The following is a 22026-nucleotide window of genomic DNA, read 5'->3' on the forward strand; positions in this document are numbered from 1 at the left end:
TAAACATTTGTTCCTTTGTTAAACATTTATTAGATGCTTGACTGACATCATCTGAACTCCTTATAGAATTTATTGTTTTCTTTCCATGTTAAAACAAGGTGATAATAATATTAAGGACTATCTAGCCCTATATCTTCCTTGATATGCTGCAGAAATTATTTGCTCTCATAGAATATGTTCTGCTGCCTGGGACATGTTTTTAAGCTTTTAAATGTATAAGCATAAGTACAAGGTTAGAATCTCATTGAACTTATTCCACGCAGCATTTGTTCTTTAGGCGCTTCATTCACAGTAGAACCATATCATTTTAACTAGTGATCACTCAGAGCAAACAACGAGAAAGTTTAAAAACCATATTAAGAATGGCAGAACATTCACTTTGTCTTTTTACATCTGAAAAATTGCCTACACTTTTTTCTCTCCTGATAAACTGCCAGTATCATTTTTTTAGAAAGGCATTTTCTGAAAATGTCGATTCTGAAATTTAACATTATACTAAGTTATCAACTTTCTCAGTAATGGCTGGTATCATCCTACAAACCCAGAGGGGGATATACTGTATTTACTATCACCTTTTGGTCTTAAAATTTTTAAACGTTGGAAGCGTTTGTGGCAGACAACTTGTCTCTTTAGTTACATAGGTCCATAAGTAGGAAGAATTTTTCCCAGGAGTTATACTTAATGAATTACATCAATAGCTATATCCTCACCAGATTTAGATGATTTAGATAAGATTTTGGACTTTAACGTAATGAGATTTAGATTCTACTTTGAACTGATAATATAATAGGATGAGACTTTTAGGAGCCTTGAGCTGGGGTGAATACATTTTACATGTGGGTCGAATGTGACCCATGGGGACCAGGGCACAGACTGGTGGCCATGACTTCATTCTCTGGTATTACTCCTGTGACTGTGTTCCGTTACAGGGCAAAGGGATTTTGAAGATATAATTAAGGTTACTAATCAGTTGACATTAAGGTGATATATCATCTGCATGGCCCTAACCTAATTACATGAACCCTTTAAAAGAAAAGAGGTTTTGCTGATTGGTAGCAGAAAAAATAAATATACTGCATGAGAGGGATTCAGCGTGAAGTTCTCTGGTGCTGAGCTGGAAAGGCCTGTGGTAGAAGAACCTGCGAGCAGCCTCTAGGAGCTGACAGGGAGACCTCTAAGAGCTCTGACCACCTGCCAACAAGAATGTAGGGACCTCAGTCCTACGGCTGCAAGAAACTGAATTTGGCCAACACCTGAATGAACTTGGAAGAAGAGTCTTCCCCAGATCCTACAGATAAGAAAGAGCCCAGCTGAGCCATCCCCTTGAACTCAGCCTTATGAGATTCTTAGCAGAGAAGCCAGTTGAAACCCCCTAGACTTCTGAGGTACAGAGACCATGAGATTATAAATGGGTATTTTAAAACCTACTAAGTTTGTGGTAACTTGTTACACATCAATAGAAAACAAGTATAGCCCACAGGGCCTAAAGTATTACTATCTAGCCCTTTACAGAAAATGTTTGCTGATCTCTCCTCTAGACAAGTAGGAATTGAAATTGAATATTATATGTGCGTATGACTTCTTTAGCTGAGGTGCATACTCATATAGTCAGATAACACTCTGTAAGTCTGCTTTCATCTTGGTGGGATATTCTTTACCAATTCATGAAGTTTTCAGTAAATACCCTTATAGAACTATACACACATGCGAATCAAATCTGCAGGTATTCTCTGTTTGCAACCTAATTATTCCCCTTTTAGTCCTCTTCATAACTGTTCTCTTAGCATAGATGTATTAACTTAGAAAAACATCATTTATTTAGAAAATAATCTCTGTGAAGAAATATTTACATAAAATTCAATTATTTTATTTCATTTTCTTCTATTAAATTTATATAAAGTAAAATGGTTTTAAATAAAGAACTGGTTTGATCCCATTTTTTATAAAAATATTTCTATTCCTATTTCTGTACATATTTATAGAATATCTGCAAAATGTTTACCTAATAACAATTTATGGATGGTAAAGTTTAAGGTGATTTTTTTGCTTATATATTTATTTACTTCTGTATTATTTGTATCATTTATGATAATCATTTGTTAGTTTAAAGAAAAAATAGAGAGAAAGGGTGAGAGGATTTGGCCTCTGGTCATTGTGGCGAGGATGAATAAACAGATGTGTTTCTAGCTAGAGGGTAAGCAAAGGGATGAGAGGAAGGACGAGGCCTAGTGGAAAACTTAAGTTTTCTTAAGTTCTAATGATAGCATGTACTTAATATGTTCTGAGATGTCTATATTTCATTAAATTCAATTCCATTTTATAGTTGTATGTGAACACAGAGTTATGGGAAGTAGACATGGGAGTGGATGGGATTGGCTCAGGAGTGAGAAGAGAAGGTCCTCAGGAACTCCTAGATTGAAAGGTTGGAGAAAGGAGAAATAAGGTAGGAAGAAAGAGGTAGTAAAATGGCACAAAAGCCAAGAATGAAGTTATGGAGGAAGGTATAATCAGCTTTGTTAAGTGCCGCCAGTGGGCCAATAATCTGAGTAGTGAGAACTACCCCTTGCATTTAGGATATGGAGGTAATGGGGAGCCTTGGAGGGACTAGTTTAAGTGGGGTAGAGAGGCCAGAATCTGAAATAGAGTGGCAATCATGTAGACAACTTTCCCACCAAGTTTGGCTGTGAAAATAGGAAGAGAGGGGGAACAGTATTTGGAAAGTGGGGATTCAGGAAAGATGTTTTTGAAATTAAGAGAGATTTAGGCATGCTTAAATACTAATGCAAATGATGTAACAAAAAGATGGAGTGTAAGATATAGGAGAGTTACTTGAAGAAAGATATGAATTGATGTGTCTGGCATGAACAGAGAAGCACAAATAGTTTCAAGGTGTTTATTTAAATTGTGAACCATGAAATCTATGTGGAATAAAGAGAGAAGCGAAGCTGGAAATGGACTGATAGGAGAAAGAAGAAAGGTTAGTAGACTGAATGCCCAAGGATATCAAAGAACAGCTATGAGAGGAGTAATTGAGCAAGAAATGTGGAAAGATGGGGACTGTGGTCAGAAAGGAGAATGTTTTCACCTAATGTGATTTGATGACCAGGGTCCAGAGTGATGGTAAGAATGGACATCTGAGATAGAATAAAGGTAAAAATCACTGGAGGTAGATAAGTTGGTCAAAAGAAGCCAGGTTCTTGGATGGATTATCCACATGGACACTGAAACCACACGAGACGGTGGCAGAAATTGAAATATAAAGGAAAATTGAATCAAAGTCATTATTCTCTAGGAAGGAAGAAGAAATGTTCAGGGAATGAAGATGAAATGTTCAAGACATAATGTCTATGAGGACAGGATAACATGAGCCTTAAAAGAAAAAAGTCATTTTTTCCCCCACAATTTTGGAGGAACAACTTTAGAAAAAACAGCAGAGAACTTTGTTTCCTGACCCTGAAGCTTTTCAGATATGAGGGAATAATCAGGAGGAAAAGTCTACAGAGGATGATGTATCTTCAGGGAAAAATTGGGTTTCAACAAAAGCAAGATGTTAGGGGTTTTGAAAAGAAACTAAAGTTCTGGAGTTTATCATAGATCAGGAGTACCAAAAAGCATATTGAAAAGATTCTGAAAAGGAGGAGAGTAATGGAAGTTTGTCTTGGTGAAGAAGTACAGACAACAGAATAAACATTAAAGTAAAAAAAATGACCAGTATCAGGAATTGGCCTTCATTTACATGATACCAAAATGTCATTGGTATTTTGATAGGGATCACATTGAATCTGCAGATTGCTTTAGGTATTGTGGTCATTTTAACAATATTAATCCTTTCAATCCATGAACATGGTATACTCCTTTTATTTATTCATGTCCTCTTCAGTTTCTTTTTCAGTGTCATAGTTTTCAGAGTACAGTCTTTCTTTCACCTTCTTGATTAAATTTTTTCTAGGTATTTTATTCTTTTTGATGGAGTCGTAAATGGGATTGTTTTCTTAATTGCTCCTTCTGATTGTTATTAGTATATTGGAACTTGACAGATTTCTTTATATTAATTTTGTATACAGCTACTTTGCTGAATTCTTTTATGGTGGATTCTTTACGGTTTTCTATATATAGTTTGTCATCTGCAAATAGTGACAGTTTTACTTCTTCCTTTTTAATTTGGATGCCTTTTATTTCTTGTTTGATTACTGTGGCTAGGACTTCCTATACTGCATTGAATATAGTGGTAAGAATGGGCATCCAGATGTCAATACCAATCATAATTTGAGTCTATTAGAATCTCAGATTTCATTTAAATCTGATTTATATCCCACCTTTATAGACATTTATTTGATTATTTCTAATATAACTTAAATTAGTTGATCTTATCTATCTTCGTATACCAAATTTTTAGTACTGATAATTGCTGTATACGTGTTGGATGGGTAGATGCTTGAGTGAGTGCATGTGATACGGTACATGTTATTTCTGAGTTATTGCTTCTTGTGCTTGTTTTTGCAGCTAGTCTTTTTTTTCTTTCTGTCAAACTTGTTTTATGTCTTCCTTCTAGATTTTAAACACTTTGAGAATAGAGACTGTATGTTTTACTTATATGGTATTTTTCATAGAACCTAGAACATAGATGTTCAGTGAACACTTGTTAAATTGATTCATCAACATGTTCAGATAAACTTGATCATTTAAAATTTTTTTTCACCAGTTTCTTTTTGCATTTTTAAAAATTTTAGTAGTTTCAAGTATACAGTACATTGGTTAGACATTTATATAATTCATAAAATGATCCCCCTGATTGCTCTTTCCTCTGGCTCTCCACCTAGCCGTTACATTAATGCTAACTGCATTCCCTATGCTGTGCTCCCCATCCCCATGACCATCTATTAACTACTAATTTGTACTTCTTTAACCCTTCACCCCATTCTCTCAACCCCCCAACATCTCTCCCCTCTGGCCATCCCCAGATTGCCTTCTATATTTGCGAATCTATTTTTGATTAGTTTGTTCTTTTTGTTCCTTAGATTCCCCATGTAAGTGAAACCATATGGTATTTATCTTTCTCTGTCTGACTTATTTCACTCAGCATAATAACCTCAGGTCCATCCATGTCATTGCGAATGGTAGGATTTCATTTTTTTAATGGCCGAGTAATATTCTATTGTATATATGAACCCCAACTTCTTTATCCAGTCATCTGTTGATGGCCATTTAGGTTGCTTCCATAGCTTGGCTGTTGTAAATTGTGCTGCCATGAACATAGGGGTGCATAGATCTTTATGAAATATTGTTTTGGTTTTCATTTTAAATTCTTACTAAGTTTCTCATAACATTATTATGTGATAGATACCAGTATCTTTAAAATAGCCCTAATAGGAATCTTTTAGGACCAAGAATCAAGTAGTATGCATCTCAAGGTAACTGAATAGGAACCCATCAGGAATCATTTTATTTTTAAATAATAATTGATTAATTAGGGACATATATGCTTATATAATTTCTCATTCAAGACTATAATGCCACAGCCTCTGAAGAATGATCAAGTTCTTCAAAACTTACTGATCTTCTTTTAGTTACTTGTAATTTCAGCCTTTAATTTCTAAAGTCCCTGTATCTCAAAAATATCCTATCTTTATGTTAATAGATTGAATGAATTTAGTTTGATATGTGTACTATTTTATTTTTAAGAGAGGTAAGTTATTGTTTACATCTATAATTGAAACATACATCCCTCTAAAAGTCATACTTTAGGCTATGTTACTCGCAAATGCCTTTAAAAACTTAGCTTCACCTATTTCAGGATTCATTGAAATTAACATACGACCATTATCAATAAAAATCCACATTTTCTAAATGTAGATTACACTTCATCATAAAGCAATTTAAAATAAATACTTCTTGATAAACTAATGATCACAGTTGAAAATTACATGAAGGAGAAGGCTACACGTGTGCAATTTAGTTCCCTAGATGACAACAGTAATATGAGTCATGGCTCGCGTTAGTGTAAAACTAGTTATAGACCTGTTTAGAGACAGTTATTCAAAGAAAAATTAAGTGAGTATATGTTATTAGTAGAGAGGAATAACTAGTCTCACAAGACTTATTATCAGATAAATCAGTGAAAGGGAGAAGCTAAATTAGCATAAAAGGAAGTTTTTGTTTGAATTAGATTCTTAGTTCACAAGATAAAAAGAAGTCAACTTGAAATGTTAAGTCTGAAAGAATTTTGAAAATGCAGGAAAAATGAGAAAAGTTAAGTTTTTGTGATTAAAACTTTTTTTTAATATTTAGTGTATGGACTAGAAAACATCAAGGACCCACCAGGATTCATTTAGTTCAGCTGCGCAGCCGCCTAAACTGTAGGCCACCAAGGACCACTGTACACCTCATTCTTGTTTTGTGTGTATTACTTTTTCAAAAATAAACCAGAAAATTAAAGAATAAGCTTAAAGTACAGGTATTATTTTTCTCTTCTGCTATATTTTATTTTATGCAGTTAACTTTTCCAAGATACTGATTTAAGTTGGTTATAATACTAACAAGAGAGATGAACACAAACTTTAGAGAAAGTACTATTTGATCATTTTAGACTGGAGTCAAGATTACGACAGGTAAATTCAGGTCCAAGTGAGCAGCCTATTCTATAATTAAGGACACTCTAAAATGTATCAAATCGAGCAAGAGCGGGTAAAATAGTGTTTTTACAGAAACATCGTAGGGAGATACATAACATTCAATTCTAAATATTGACTACTATTTAAAAGTTGTTCCTTGGAAGATCTAAATGGTGAACATCCTGAATACATGCCTTCATTATTACAAACAGCTGTGAAATTATACTTTTTTTTACTTTACAGAAGCACTTTATTACATTACCATGAGCAATTATCTTCTGGATTGTTTCACAATAATAATAAAATAGTTGTATCCACTGTGCTTCTTATTTGTTATCTAACCATTTGGTGGGTGGATGATAATTAATGAACAATAACATTGAATGAGGTTGTTCTTGAGGTCTACCCTTTACAATAAGAGAAATAACAAAGAGAAACAACATTTTATTTTTTCTTGTCATTTTTTCCCATCATGTTTATGTTAAATAGCAGGGATTTTCACATTTAAAGTCTTGAAAGATAATTTAAAATAGGTTCTTCACTGAAGAATTATTAAAGTAGTACTAGTTTTGAAAAATGGTAGATATGAAAATGTATTTTATCAGAATATGTTTTTATAAACCAACCAACAGAAATGATATTGCTTATACTCTTTTCCCCTGAATTAATAATATCTGCCATGACATATATTTTGAGATTGGCAGAGTTTAATGTTACTTTTTCAGAGTAACGCCTATTTAGACATGCAGTGAGAATTTGAAGAGAACTGATAAATACTCATTACAAAAATGTTTTTTTCTTTAGATAACTTGAAATTTAGAAAAGACAGAGTTTTACACATGATACACTGTGTTCTTATGGTAGACTGTGAGCTTAGGAAATACTGAAAACAGAACATTGTAAATAGGTGAGATATATCTGTAAAAACAATGACAAGCCTAGTACAAAGGAACTTAATTTTTTAAAGATTAAAGTTGAAGGAAATCTTTTATTAGTGAGGTTTTAGTCTTATCTTCACATTTGTTCTGTGGATGCTGTAGAGACATGTAATGAGCAGAAAAAATATCTATTTGAAAGTTACATTTTATTTTACTCTATTCAAAGCAAAGAATAATTCTGGTCATAAAACGAGTGTACATGATAACCCTTTATATGAATTCCTGATGCTGTTTATGTTAAGCGGGTAGAGTTAAGTGATTTCTGTCACCGAAAATGAGCATAGCCCTGCAAGTGTGCTCATTCACTCCCAGGAGCTCCTGTCTTAGCAAAATACATTTTTAGGTGTTGAGCGTGCAGAGATGTTTTGCTGAAAAGGCTAATTCTCCATAGTACACTTCTTAGCAATTGGGGTAGTAATGCTACCTGGCCTGAGGACATCAGGTCCGTTTCATTTAGCATCATTTTGTTATGACATTGATGAGATACTCTAGAAACTTAACTCTTGTTTATATCAATTAACCTATGGTAAAATCAGTTTTGTTATACGTTGTTTGGCTTAAAGTCTCAGAATCTATCAACATTGTTAAAAGTGAGGACTTACTGTACTTCACAAGGTCATGATGATTAAATGCAATAAGGTATGTGAAAATCTTTGTAGAATAGAAATATTGTTACCCGAATAAAAATAGGTATCCTTAATTTAATTTGAATTATTCTACCATAATTTATTGTTTTATAGTATAAAGATATTCTCTAGTCTTAAAAAACATAATGATTTTTGTCTTTCCTTTACCTCATAGAATTGTTTACATAGGCTTATTACCTATTTATAATCTTATCTATTTACAATGTTCTTTTTATAATCTGTCACTGGGGCAACTGATGCTTAGAATGGTACTAATTATATTTTTTCTAGTAGAAAAAGCTAGAACAGCTTATAGAAACCGAGACTTAGTAAGTGATGCACATAGATTTTTAATTATCTAATGTCAAAATAAAATTATATAACAATCAAAAGTTATATATCTCAGTATTCTACAGTAAAACTTAAAGTGAACTACAACTTTAATTTGGCTCATTTTTAAAGGAACAAGATACCATTTAGTTCACGGAGAACAGCATATAGTATAAGTACATTTTTCATATCAAGCAATTTATTTGGGGGATGTATTTTTTCTTGAAATGAAAGCTGATATTGTTCCTTAAAGTTGCGTTCAAGCTATAAAAATGGTTTCTTTATACCAACTCACTTGTGATTTGTCATAAAAGATTAAGTAATTACTAGATAATGGAAACTACAATTTTAATGCTGAAAGTGTTAGACTTTCACGACCAAGTTTATATTTGCGTTTGGGAGCATTGGTGTAGCATTGAGGTTGGGAATATTTACAGTCCCTGCTTTCACATCTTGGTTTCCTGCTTCTTCTTAACTGTTTGTTTTTGGGTATATAATCAACTTCTCTGTTCATTTTCTTCATTTGTAAAAGGGGATGAAACAATAATAGCTGCCTCATAAAATTTTTGTGAAGGTTAAAGGAGATAATCTATGTAAACAATTTGGAATCTCTCTGGCACAGAATAGGAACTTGGTAAATATTAACTAATGTTTATTTGGTCTTATTCATGTGTGAATAAATTTAGTGTTCTAAAGTAATCTTAGGTGCTACTCCATAAGTAATAATTACTACGATGTGATTTTCAAGTTTCAAAATCTAAGGAACATAGCAATCTGGAAAAGAGAGCAAAAGCATTTAATCCAACAGTACAAAAAGTGTTTATTCCAGCAATACAGGCAGCTAGTAAAATAACTTTTTTCAGGAACTAAATATAATTCAGGCCTTGAATGTTTTTAAAATTTAACTTTATAGAAATATATTTTGAGTAATATTAAGAAGTCTGAATTATAAATATTCTTTTATTAGTTTCAAGTATACAGTACGTTGGTTATAAATACCTAACCAATGTACCCCATGTACTGTATACTTGAAACTATTAAGGTAGTGTAGTTTTATTATTATTTTCAGGAATAGAGAGTAACTCATATTATGTTAGCAAAGTGTATCAGGCAGCTTAAGCTAGGCTATTCTGAGATAACAGCCTTGAAACTTTTAATGGCTTAAAAACAACAAAGATTTCTTTTAACTTGTGCTGCATGTCCACTGTGTGTCTGTTCCATGTTGTCTTCTCTCTGGGATTCAAACTGATAGCGGAGGTTCTTTCTGAAACTTTGCTGGTTGTCAGACAGAGGATGTAGCAAACTGATCCTTGTCTCTTACAGTTTCAGTCCAAAATTGACATGTGCCACTTCCACTGACATTTCATTGTCTAAAGCAGGGGTTGGCAAACTTTTTCTATATAGTGTGAGAGTTGATTTTTTTGAGGGGGAGGGCTTTGCAGGCCAAATATGATCTCTATCGCATATTCCTTTTTTTTTCCTGTTTTAGTACTTTTTTTCTCCCCCAATACAAAACCATTCTTAGCTGTTCTAAGAAAACAGGCCACAAGTAGCATGCAGTTTGAGTGTGTAGTTTGCTGACTTGTGGTCTAAAGTAAGTCATGTGATGTCAACAGTGAGGGGCAGTGAATAATCGTGAAGATGATTCCACACAGAGAATCAGCTAAGACTAATATCTGTAGATTAAGACCATTTGTAATTTGCATAGCAGTAGTTTGTAAGTAACATTTTGTTTTTATAGTGTAAAAATTTGCTCTCTCGAAACATTTTTAAGTCATACATTTGCATAGCAAAGTCTTTTCTAAATATTTAGCCTTGTCCAGGGATCACAGTTTCACAATCCAGGTTCTTAGTTTATAAAAATATTGGACTTTAAAAACTTAGATATATGACAAGTCTTAGTGTAGATTAAACAGGGTTGCCTGAACTGGCACTACCAGTAGAAAATGCAAGGAATGATTTGTTTATCCTTACAATTAAAGATAGTGGATTAACCACATGCATTTATTTCCTCTTCTTTTTGTAACCTCCACTAAAGTGATAATGTCATAGTTTATAAAAATAAATACATACGTGTATACCCACAAGGTCAAGGGGAACTGGAATGAGGGCATTAGCAGATGTGAGAGATCCGTTTCTGGAAGACAGCGTGGACGGACGGTGGCACCTGATTCAGCAGAATGGAGGAAAGCTAATAAAAGTACACGCAGAAAAAGGAGAGAGCTGTTCTGACCTGCAGGACCATACATACTTCCAGGTCCTGTGGAGGACAGCATGAGTTGGGGTTAAAAGTGAGAGTCTCTAAAAGTCTAGCTGTCGTTTATCCGTCTAGCATGAAGAATAGTGGCAGGCTTGTAACTAGACCTTGGCCAGTAAATATAGGTTTCTTCTCCGGAAAAACTCAGTAATTCTGAAGGAAGACCATCTCATAGCAATATTTAGGGTTCTCCAAGGAAATTGCCTGGTCCCCATGTAATCACATTTATGCTAATCAGTGAACAAACACTGTTTCAGTGTATGGTTTTGGATCACTTTTCAGGGATACATTCTTAAGTATGAACAGGCAGTCATGGCTCAGGAGACACTAATGGGAAACTTCCAAGGAGATAAAACCCAGGATAAGCAAACAAAAAAATTTACTCTCCAGAAAGAGTATATAAAGCAGAGATGAGAATAAAATTAAAAATTAATTCTAATTAGTTACTTATCATATAGAATGTATATGATAAGATTCTATATACATTTCTTCTTAAAGAGCAAATTCTCTGAAAAAGGAATAATCATAGAAGGAAGGGCTTTTATAAATTACAAATATGGTTGCCAAAATAAAGCATGTAATAGAAGTGTCAGAGCAGGGATTGGCAAATTATGACCCATGGGCCAAATCCAGCTTGCCACCTGTTTTTGTAAATAAAGTTTTATTGAAACACAGCCATCTCCATTTGTTCACATGTTGTCTATGGCAGCTTTTGTACTACAGCAGCAGAGTAAGTTGTGATGAGTGAGATCATATATCTCATGAAGCCAAAAATATTTACTATCTGGCCCTTTACAGAAAAAGTTTGCTAACCCCTTAGTTAAAAGATAGAAATGAGAAAAATCTCCAGAAATAGAAAAATAAAGTAGAAAAATAAAAACCAAAAAAAGATGAGACACTTAGAAAACCTAGGAGGATTTGACATATGACTAAGAAGTGATTCATAAAGAAAACAGGGGGAAGGGAGTTGTATTAAAATACAAAAAAAAATTGCCAAAGCTAAAGGGCTTGAGTCTTCATATAAAGGACCTGAACAATAAATGAAAAAGGCCAGGCTTAGACACATCGTTGTGAAATTTCAGAATACCAAGGGTAAAAAGAAGATCCTAAAAGCTCCCTGGTAACGTAAAAATGAATGAAGATCAGAATGGCCTCAGAATTCTCAACTAGAAAGCTAGATGCCAGAAGACAGTGATGCTAAGGCTTCAAAATTGCAAAGGTACAGTTATTTCACTATAAAAAGTGTTTTATATGTTTTTTCCTCCTTAAATCCTCATCACAACCCTATTAGGTATACTTATTATCCTCATTTTACAGATGACAAAAATGACCTTTAGTGACTATCCCAAATTCACTATGTTACATTTAATGACATGGCTATCTTTTTTTTTCTTTAGTGTTTTTATTTTTTTAATTTTATTAATTTTTAAAATTAAGTTTATTGGGGTAACATTGGTTAATACAATTATATAATTTTAAGGCATACATTATAATTTGACATCTGTGTTTACCACCCAAAGTCCAGTTTCCTTGAGCTACCATATATTTGATCCCCTTTACCCACTTCACCCTCCCCCGTCCCCTTATATTTGACCCGCTTTAACGGTCTACCTCTCCCTTCCTCCCCTACCCCCTACCCTCTGGTAACCACTCGTCCATTGTCTATATCCCTGAGTCTCTGTTTGTTTGTCCTGTTCATTTGTTGCTTTTAGGTTTATATCCCACATATAAGTGATATCATGTGATTTTTAACTTTTTCTGTCTGGCTTATTTTGCTTAGCATGATTATCTTGAGATCCATCCATGTTTTCACAAATGGCAGTATTTCATCTCTTCCTATGGCTGAGTAATATTCCATTGTATATATGTACCACAGCTTCTTTAGCCAGTCATCTATTGTAGGACACTTTGGTTGCTTCCATGTCCTGGCCACTGTGAATAATGCTGCTATGAACATTGGTGTGCAAATATCTTTTCAGATATGGGTGTTCAAGTCTTTGGGGTAAATACCCAGTAGAGGTATTGCTGGATCATATGGTAAATCAATTCTTAGTTTTTTGAGGAACTTCCATACTATTTTCCAAAGTGGCTGTACCAGTTTGCAGTCCCACCAGCAGTGTATGACTTGGCAATCTGTAAGTATTCCCAAACCCTTCTAGTTTCTTTTCTGTACTTCAGAGGAGTACCTTTCCCAAATTCCCTAGAGTTCTGAATGTTAATCAAGTTCTACCAATTAAATGCATTCATGCATGATTTGCAAGGTGAAAAGTGAAGCAGAAGCCATCTTCCTTCTGTTTCAGGGCAGGCAAGTTCAAGGAAAGATGTTTTTCCCCCTCCGGCAACATTCTAATCGCTAGTTTCTGGCTTCATGGATGCCAAGAAGTAATTGCAATGGCAATGATGACTTCCCAATCCCTTGATTGAACTAAAATAATTGTTTTTCAGCTCATTATTTTAGTATCTCCCCACCTTCTTGTAAATGTAGTAGCTCCTTTGGTGGGTCAGTTTTCAGTGTTCAAAGAGTCATTCCTGCAGAGCCAGCCTAGCCCCTGCTCTTACAGCTCTTCCAACATATTTGTAAGCATCTAATTTCTGAATTAAATCTCTTCTACCTGAAGTGATTTCTGTTTCCTTCACTGAACCCTGACTGACACAGTTCACAGTAAAGGATTAGTGTTAGCACTGGAATAAGATCTGAGATTTTTCAGATTTTTAAATGTCTATCTAGGCAGTCCATGCTATACAAGGCCACTGTCAGTTATAACCAGGATTTGATTCTAGCTAAGATTATTTTTAACATGTAATTTCTGAGAATAATTTCATTAGTAAAAGAGGGGAAAAAAGCAACATTCATTTACTTCTGTTATAATAGTACTTCCTTGTGTTGGGTACAATTTTTAGCACTTGATGTATATTATCCCTCTTCTGTTATAATAGTACTTCCTTGTGCTGGGTACAATTTTTAGCACTTGATGTATATTATCCCATTTAATCCTCACAGTTACCTCTGTTAATAGATGTTTAGCCTTAATTTATAGCTGAGAAAGTAGGCACAGAAAGGTTAGCTGAACTGCCCAGGATCACACACCTAGTAAGTAACAGAGTAGAGATTTAAATCCATCTGTCTCCATACTCTGTGCTATTCTGTAGTTTATCATTACACGTTATATGACTAAATTTGACATAAAAGAGGATTGGATTTGTCTAGGAATGGTGATCGGACCAACTTTAAACTATGAACATGTCTTTACTCCCATGTAATTTGTTTTTATTAGATATAAAAAGTTCAGAATCTCTAAAATGTCAAGATTGTGATTTTTAGAGAAAAAAGTACAATGTAAAATAGATCCAGAAATGAAAACTAAAATTGCTTTTTTATAATCAACACTGCTATCCTGCTGAGAATATAACCAAAACAATTTCATGAAGAGTGTTGGATTCCCTCTTTGCTGCTGTGTACCATTTCTTTTTAAATTTTGTTTTGGAACTGTTACATTTCTTGGATGTTATTTCCTTCTGTAGCTTTTATGATTCTGAACCCTAGACTGTATCCTGAAGTATGTTAACTCATTAACAATCCTAAAATCTCACAGCTCAGATCAATTTAACAGTTTGCTAAATTGTGTTGGTTACATATATAAAAGTAGAGGCATTTGATGGTGTTATGTTCTTAGTGAATGGCATTCTCAAAACAGCGATTCGAATGTTTAAAATGGGAAAGATGATAAAGTTTTCGTCTGTTTTCTATATTTCATCAGATCTTTTCATCTGTTATTATCTTTGGTTTCCTTTTCAAATATTTAGCAATGTATATTCTTTGGACATTAAAAACATAAGAGGGAGAGGGTAGAATTATAAAATGTCCATGAAATGATAGTAAAAATATGAAGTTTCCTTTTTAGATAATCCCACACCCTCATTTAAATAACTGAAATTACCCATGAAAAGATAGAGATTACATGGAGTAAATAGTTGCATCAGTTAAGATTCTATTAGTCTCAATTGAATGCAGACCAACCCAAAACAGCTTGAACGATATGGAAGATCCAGAGAGTAGGCCTGTCTTCAGGCACGGCTTGATCCAGCGACTCAATATCTCTAACGTCCTAGATTCTCTCTCTCTACTTCTTTATAATCAAGGTTCTACTTCATAATCAAGGTTCCACATAGTGGCTCTCTTCAAACTTTGTGTGCCTCACTAGGTTACATGCCCCTCCCGGAATCAGTCACTGTGGCTACAGAGATGGGCTGTACTGATTAACTTAAGCTGGGCAGTGGGTCATCTCCCAAACCACATAAGCTAAGAGACGGAAAGGAAGGAGTGAATTCACTACTGGAAGGAAATGGTGGATCGATGCTGGGGAGGTAACCAGCTAACATCAATATAATGTTTATTTAAATTTTTTAAAAATAAAATTTACAACTTTAGTAATTAGACATACTATGGGTGAAATCCAATTTTAATCAGTTTGAGACTACCTCACAATCAGGCATACTTTTCTGCACATCACTTTAGGAATCTTGAGTTCTGTGTTTCATGAAATTAGTGTCTTTCTCATATGCTTAATTGGCTATGAGCTAAATCCTGAAAATGATGATTCTCAATCCTGCTTACACCAGTATGACTTAAGGAGTTCTTAAAAATAAAAGTAAATAGGTTCCCAGAAACCTGTTGAATCAAAAACTTGAAGAAATGAGGCCAGAGTATCTCTATCTTTAAAAAGCTCTACAAGAGATTAATACCTGAACAGCATTGATTGTCATTGCACTATAGCATCTATCTTATCTCCACATCTTATTCATCACTGTTATTTTCTGGATAGCCATAGGGCTAAAATGAATCATTGCCAAGTTCTGAAACATCTGTTGCATCTGACTATAAGATTTAATATGAAACACTATATCATTCAGAAAACTCAAAACTAATTAGTAGTATAAAATATTTTTCCAAAACTATCTGTTCAAATTACAACCAACTAAACTATTCAAAAACCACCTCTAATACAAATATTTTTCTTTAAAATATTTTTAATGAGAACTGGAATTTTTATAAATTATTTTAAAATAGGCCTTAATAGGAAGAAATGGTATGCAGACTAGTTAGTGTTAAGTTTCATTACCTTTGGCTTCTTTCAAAACTTTATTTTCAGATATAGTATAAAATGTTAAAATTATTTTCTTTATTCATTAGAAACTTGACGTATTTCAAGATCAGGAAAAAACAAAAAAAAATAATTTGAAAGGGGATTAAAGTTATTATGGCTATAAGAAAAATGTTTTAACCAAAAAATATTCATTGTATGTAACCTAGACTCTTACGGGTTAGATTTTCTTTGGGTTCAGTTTATTTAAAGTTTATATAGCACCAAGACATTAGAACTAAATTTTTTCAGAAATTGACAAATTCAGCATTTCCTGGGCCTCGCTGGTCTTTCAGGAACACAAATTTTGGAAAATATGCCAAGTGGCCCATTAGCAGTCGTCAAGGCCATCTTTAGAATGTAGTCCCCCCTGGGCTGTCTTGAATTTCACACTAAAATGGCATAGATAGGGAACAAAAATAGTGTTTAAAAATTTGTTCCAGAATAATACACATCATGATAGAGTGAAATAAGCAAAACTGTATCTATAGCTGTTAACATTTCATTTCCTAGGAACTGCTTTGAATGCTCTATGAGGATATATACAAAAACAGCAGTAATAACAGGTGAAATAACTCACGTAGCTAGAGAATTCACTATGAAGGCCCATTAAGACTCAGACATATCCTATATTCATATTTTAATGAACATATAAATTGTATTTTGCTATTTCACTTGTCATTACATTATTCATAACATTCAAAATTTGAATCAGAAGTAATCTTCGAATAGCCTGTTTTGTGGCATAAGAGAATTATTATTGCCATTTTAGAGTTTAAGAAAGGAAATTTGAAACTCAAGGTGTTGATAAATTTAACTGAAATCATCATTGGCCTAATGCTTTAGTGCAAGTGTCTTTAGGATTTAATTAGCGTAAAGTAGTTACGCAGTACCTGGGACTTCGTGTGCACTCAGGACATACGATGCTAATATCGTCATCACCGTCACTTTGCTACCACCATCACCATGACTACTTTCACCTTTTACCTATTTTGTTTCTCTAAAAATAGTTTAATTTGGTTTTTCTTTGGTGAGAATCCACAGTTCATTGTTTTCATAATCCATTTTGTCCCTGTTAATATTCTACATGGATAATTTTTTAAAATATATTGTTTACTTTTGATATAGATAGTCTTATTAATATATTAATTTCATGTTGTTATAAAATATGAAAGAAAATGTAAAATTTTGACGTTTCAATTTTATACTAGTGCAGTATAAACCATACTAAATATCTTTCATGGCTTACACCAGTTTTCCTAAAGGGAAGACATATGAGTATTATTATTTCTTTTGAGTATTATTTTTCTAGTAATATATATGTGTATCTTATATCACATACAGATTTACATTTGTATTTATTTCTATATCTACATATCGAAAGCCATGCAATTCACACTGAGATCACCAATTACAGTCCAGCACCACAGGCTTCACTTAAGGAACCTTGAGTTCTGTGTTTGGCCTCTGACATCCATACCAGTCTTTACCCCCATCCCCAACCCCCATCTCTGCATACGTGACCTCACCCTGCGTAGGCCCCAGATTTCTATGCCAGGCTGCCCTTGGTGCAGTGACACCTGCCTTGCTGTCCTTGGGCTGTGATACCCCACACTGAGGCACCCTTCTGGGGAAATAGCCTCCTCACCCTATTTGGGATTTGACAAGCCATACTGACTCACCCCTCTGAATGGATGCCCCCATCCTGCTAAGGCTCTGACAGCCCCTCTTTTGTCACCTCTCAGTGCCCTCAGCAGGACATCCTGCTTGCACAGTGGAGGGCCCTTACACTCCGAGGCCACCCCTCTGTGGAAATGCCCTCTTGGTCCTGCTCAGGATCTGGTAGTCACCTCCAGGCTGCCCATCTGGGTTCTCTCTCTCCACACTAAGTCACCACTTCCTATTTCTGCCCCACTCCCAGCGTGGACACTCTCTTCATCCTTCCCCGGCTGCTGTGCCCCTCCTCCACGAGGACGTCCTCTTCATTCTGCTTGGACTTAATAGATTTTTGTAAGTTAATGACCCCTTTACAATGCCTCATGAGAGCAGAGATGGTGATGGTGATGGTGATGCTAATGATTATGCTTATGCTGATAATGGTAGCAATTACCTTACGTTGGCCATGATACAGAGCACATGGCTATCCTCTATGTCACCAGTAATCGAGATACTTATTATTTCCAGATGTCTATAAAATGTCCACCAAGTATAAATCTCATTGTATTGAAACTAGGTATAATTTTTGGCCTTCTGGAATTAAAGACTGAGAGAAACCGTTTGAGCCATGGAACTATCCGTGGCACTGACAGATCCCTGACCTCTTGGATTCCCGGGTAGCTGGCTTGAATCTTCCTCACTTTTATAGAGTCTAAGTATACCTCTTACCTGTTCCTGAGGCTTTTTTTTTTTTTCCCATCTTTGTTGAGACCTAATTGACATATAACAATGTATAAGTTTAAGACGCACCTTGTGTAGGTTTAAGATGTACCTTAAAGTGATTCGATATACAAATGTAGTCCGAAATGCTTACCACAATAAGGTTAGTTAACACATTCTTTACCTTTCATACTTACTATTTTGTTATTACGGTAATAACTTTAAAGCTAGACTCTCAGAACAGTTTTCAAGTATATAATACAGCATGTTTATCAATAGTCACCATGCTGTACATTAGATCCCTGGAACTTATAACACCTTATAACTGAAAGTTTGCATCCTTTGACCAACGTCTCCCCATTTCCCCCACCCCTCAGCCCTTGGAAACCACCATTCTGCTCTCTTGTGTCTATGAGTTTAATGTTTTTAGGTTCCACAAAAAAAGTGAGATTGTATAGTATTTGTCGCTCTCTGTCTGAGTTATTTCACTTACATAACGTCCTACAGGTCCATCCGTGTTGTTCTGGCAAGATTTCTTTACTTTTTAAGGCTGTATGATATTTATCTCTCTCCCTCCCTCCCTCTCCCCCCGCCCCCATTACATTTTCTTTATCCATTCATCTATCAGTGGTCACTTAGATTGTTCCCATGTCATTACTGTGAATAAAGCTGCAATGAACATGAGTGTGCAAATATCTCTTCAAGATAGTGATTTCATCTTCTTTAGATACAAACCCAGAAGTGAGATTACTGGATCATATTGTAGTTCTATTTTTAATTTTTTGAGGAATCGCCATACTGTTTTCCATAGTGGCTGTACCAATTCACATTCCCACCAACAGTGCACTAGGGTTTCCTTTTCTCCACATCCTCCCAGCACTTGTTATCTCTTGTCTTTTTGATAATGTCTGTTCTAAAGGACGCGAGGTAATACCTCATCGTGGTTTTGATTTGCATTTCTCTGATTAATCAATTAACGGTATCGAGTATCTTTTCATGTACTTTTGGCCATCTGTATGTCTTTTTTGGGAAATGTCTATTCAGGTCCTCTCCCATTTTTAAATCAAGTTGTTTGGGTTTCTGGTTTTGCTTTGTTTTGTGTGTGTGTGTGTGTATGTATGTATGTATGTATGTATGTATGTATTTGCTATTCCATCATAGGAACTCTTTATATATTTTTGGATCTTAACATGTTATCACATATATGTTTTGCAAATATTTTTTCCCACTCCATAGGTTGCCTTTTCATTTTGTTAATTGGGTTTTCTTTTCTATGTAGAAGCTTTTTAATTTGATGTAGCCCCAGTTGTTGATTTTTGCTTTTGTCGCTTATGCTTTTGGTGTCATATCTGAAAACCTCATTGCCAAAACTGATGTCAAGGCTCTTTTTTCCTTATGTTTTCTTCAAAGAGTTTTATGGTTTCAGGTCTTACATTTAAGTTTTTGACTCATTTTCAGTTAATTTTTGTGAGTAGTGTAAGATAGGTATCAGATTTCATTCTTTTATATGTGAATATCCAGTTTTCCCAGCACCACTTATTGAAGAGTCTGTATCTTATCCATTGTGTCAAATATCAGTTGCATATATATGGTTAGGTTTTTTCCTGGGCTCTCGATTCTGTTTCATTGGTCTATTTGTCTATTTTTATACCAGTACCATACTCTTAATTTGTATAGCTTTATAGTATGACTTGAAATCAAAAAGTGTGATGTCTCCTGCTTTGTTCTTCTTTCTCAGGATTTCTTTGGCTATTTGGGGTCTTTTGTTGTTCCATGTAAGTTTTAGGAGTTTTTTTCCTGTAAAAATTGCCACTGGAATCTTGATTGCATTAACTCTATACATGGCTTTTGGTAGTGTTGACATTTTAACAATATTAGTTCTTCCAGTCCATGAACACAGGATACCTTTCCATTTATTTGTGTCATCTTAGATTTCTTTCATCAGTGTCTTGTGGTTTTCAAGTAGAGATCTTTTGCCTCCTTGGTTAAATTTATTCCTAAGTATTTTATTGTTTTTCGTTGCAATTGTAATAAAAGTGGACCCAGATAGACCTGCTGATGAGATCAAATGGGGGCACCTTTGCTCCACATGGTCACTCAAGGGTCCATGTTTTTTTTATTATGTTGCTCTATCACATACTCCCTAGGACATGAGTCACCAGATTTATCCTTTAAAGGGCCAGACAGTAAATATTTTAGGCTTTGCAAGCTGCATATGGTCTCTGTCACATAGTCTTTTTTTTTTATTCAACCCTTAAAAACTGTCCATTCTTAGTTGCTGGCTATATAAACAGGCCACAGACAAGATTTGGCTCACAAGCTGTACTTTACCACCTCCTACTCTAGGGCACTGTCATTATGGGGTTGTTCAAAGCTTAATCTCTATTTTTCCAGGTTCCAACTGATGAAAAAGGGGAAAAGAGGTTAGAGAGGAGGCATGCCCAATGTCTTAAGGCTTAGACCTAAAAGTAGGATTCATTTCTTCTACTTACGTTTACAAGAGGTCAGTCATGTGTCTATACCTGATTCCAAAAGGATCTGAAAAATGTGGTAGCCATGTGCCCAGAGGGAAGTGGACAGCAGATTTTTATGGATAATTAGCACTTCTTGTCACAACTAGAAAAAGGGATTGGATAAAAAGAAGAAGAAAACAAGAGAGGATGGTGTCACATAAGCCAAGGATTGACTTTCAAACAGGAAAGGGTAGTTGACTATTGAATGTTACTACATTGGTTAACTAACATGATACTTAAAACCTATTAGATTTAACACACACATATCACTACTTGACCTTAATGAGAGTAGTGTTGGTGGAGTGGTGGGAGCATAATGAGTTGAAGGATGAGTGGAAGCTGAGGGTATGGAGCTAATGTAGACAAACTCTTTAACCACTTTTGATACTGAATGAGGAAAACATAGAAGAAAAAAAGTGGAAGGAGAGTAGAGTATCTGGAGGAGGGTTTGGGATCCAAAAAGTGTTTTTTAAAAATGTGAGTGCAATGAGTATATTTAAGAATAGACAGAAATCTAGTGAAGAGAGAGATTTAGGATATGAGAGAAGTAGACACATATAGTATTTTTAAGAATGTTGAGGAAATAAAATCCAGACAACGTGGGGAGAAATTGGTCTGGAATAGAAGGGATATTTCCTCTTATAACAGTGGTAAGAAAGAAGAAGATGCAAATGTAAGAAGGCTTGTAGCTATTTGGGCAGGAAATTGAGGAAGATTCTACATAGGGTATGTGTATATGTACATGTGTAACAAGAGGCAAGAATGAGTGAGGAGAAAAGGGATCAGGTGATTTTAGGAGAATGGAAAATGCATAATCATTGAGAAAATGGAAAAATAAATTTACTGGAGAATTATAACAAGATTATAAGTATAACCAGATGATGGCCCAGAGAAGGTTCCAATCTGCCCCATTGTGTGATAATTTCCCCAGTACAATGAAGGAGTTAAATTCATCCAGGATTAGCGTTTTGCCAGCCAGCCAAGTATGTTGAATGGATAGAGAAGCAAGGAAATTTAAGGCCAGAGAATGAGTGAAATGATAGACTTGGTGTATAAACTTGATGGGGGAGGAAGTGAGGATAGAAGGGGCTGATGAACAGGAAGTACAGTGTGAAGGGACTGGAGATCCAGTCATAGTAAGTGAGTAGTTAGTTGAATGAGCAAATTAGATGGAAAAGAAGTTGCACTTAACACCCGGGATTTTTACTTAATAATTTTGGTGAAGACTTCACTG

The 22026-nt window shown here is 34.8% G+C and overlaps 1 protein-coding gene across 3 annotated transcripts in view; it reads left to right on the top strand.

Moving 5' to 3' along the window:
* Positions 1-22026, top strand: part of SYT14 (synaptotagmin 14) — a 170427-nt gene that overhangs the window by 122795 nt on the left and 25606 nt on the right. The gene's annotated exons all lie outside the window — the stretch shown is intronic.

The sequence above is a fragment of the Pteropus alecto genome, unplaced genomic scaffold, assembly GCF_000325575.1.
Source record: "Pteropus alecto unplaced genomic scaffold, ASM32557v1 scaffold101, whole genome shotgun sequence".
Classification (NCBI taxonomy): domain Eukaryota; kingdom Metazoa; phylum Chordata; class Mammalia; order Chiroptera; family Pteropodidae; genus Pteropus; species Pteropus alecto.